General features: G+C 48.4%; 1 non-coding gene across 1 annotated transcript; it reads right to left on the reverse strand.

The window, feature by feature from the left end:
- Window positions 1-649: 649 nt before the first annotated feature.
- On the reverse strand, window positions 650-753 carry LOC118630324. The gene has a single exon (XR_004959568.1). It is a non-coding gene; the product is annotated as a U6 spliceosomal RNA (small nuclear RNA).
- Window positions 754-1,888: the final 1,135 nt, after the last annotated feature.

Raw genomic sequence — 1,888 nt, forward strand, 5'->3', positions numbered from 1 at the left:
GCAGGTAGGAGGGAAGAAACACCTGGGCCCCTCTCTCCTCCAGCCTTGCTAGTGCCTCCCAGTGGCTGACCCGAACCAGAGGCCCTCGGCACTGCCTGGGAAATGCAGTCCGGAGGTCAGCCTCCGGGGCAGAGCAGTGCAGGAAAGGGACAGGCACAGGGCAGGTGCAGCAGACCGAGGATCAGCGCCACGACCCTGCCAACCGGCTGCACAGCGCACACGAGGGGCGCACCCCCTTCCCGAGCAGGAGCGGGATGGGACCGCGCGTGTTCTGGGAGAGCACAAGGCTGGGCAAAGCTGGGAGGGAGAAAAGCGAGCCCGCCACCCTGTGCAGGTGGCACCTGCCTCTCTGCTTTCTCTCTGCCTGCAGCCTCGTGGGCCGCAGCACCTGTACCCGGGCTGCGAGGACGTGAGCATGAGGAGCCGCAGTGCAGGCCCGCCGGGCCTCAGCCAGGGGACGCTGGAGATGACGGGGCCGCCACCACCCACACTGCTCCCCAATGGCCAGTCCATTAAGGCCCCCGACATCCAGAACGCCTGTTTGAACACATGAAGTGTCTTTCTTACCCTGAACCCAGGGAGAAGTAGACTAGTCACTGTGTGTGTGGCCTAAAGCAGTGGTTTTTGTTGTTGGTGGTGGTGTTGTTGTTTTTAATATGGACGCTTCACAAATTTGCGTGTCATCCTCACGCCGGGGCCATGCTAATCTCTGAACCGGTCCAAGTTTAGTATATGTACTGCAGAAGCCAGCACACCAACCCCTGCAGGACTCGTGCAAACACAGAGTCCGAGGTTCCCAGATGTGCTGCGGCTGGTGGCCTGGAACCCCACTCTGAGAACCACTGGCCCTACTGAACTGGAATTCAAGTCCATGTGCATTTTGCTCTCTAAAGGTTGAGTGTTCCCTGAGCCCCCGGAACAAAGCTGGCCCTGCAGCATCTTCTGGGTGTCTCCCTGGTCCAGACATGTACCAGGCCCTTGAATAAACATTCATAAATAGTATCACAGATGGGAAACTGAGTCTCAGAGAAACGGTTTTATCCTGCTCTAATCTGGGTCTCAACAGGCAGGGTGGGGTTCAGGAGACGGGCCCAGCTCGGGGCCTGGAGCTCAGGGTGCAGCACAGAGAACTCTGGCTGTGGAGGGCGTGACCTTCCTGGCAACATTTAATAATACTATCTAATTAGTTTTCTTTACATCTGAGTTATTATAATATCAGTTATCTTTACTAATGCCAAAGACAATCACAACCATATGAATGCTTGATGGTATTTTGGTGTCTGATAATCTCTACATATCAAAGAGCATCTAATTAAAATATCAGTGCAGCTTTCATTCATCAAAAAAATATATTTTATTCAAGTTGCCAAAACAAATCTGAGGTGTTGGGTTGGGTTTGAATTGAAGAAAAGGCCCAGTTAAAATATGGAAACAATGTTCTCATTTGGTGGAAGCTGGAATCATTGTATACATTCTAATCACCTGTGAGTGGTGAGCCTTTTTAGATAAATCTTATTTTCTTTAATTTTTCAGGACTTCAAAGAAGTCACAAGTACAGTACAATGGATCCTCACATACTCTACACCTAAATTAACAAGTGTTTACATTTTGCTACATTTACTTTATCCCTCTCTCTTCTATTTATTTACTTATTTACCTTTCATCATGTGACATATCAGCCCTAAGTAATTTAGCCTGTGTCTCCTAAGGAAACATCCACCCACTTAACTACAATGTAATAAATTATCTCAGTACAGAAATATAACATTGATCTACTATTATTAAATATGTAGTCCTCATTCAAGTGTTTGCCACTTGTTCCAATAGCTTATTTTATAGCTGCCTTATTCATTTATGTGTTTATTGAGATTCAGAATCCAGTCAAAAA

Source organism: Molossus molossus, unplaced genomic scaffold (genome assembly GCF_014108415.1).
Source record: "Molossus molossus isolate mMolMol1 unplaced genomic scaffold, mMolMol1.p scaffold_m16_p_14, whole genome shotgun sequence".
Lineage (NCBI taxonomy): Eukaryota > Metazoa > Chordata > Mammalia > Chiroptera > Molossidae > Molossus > Molossus molossus.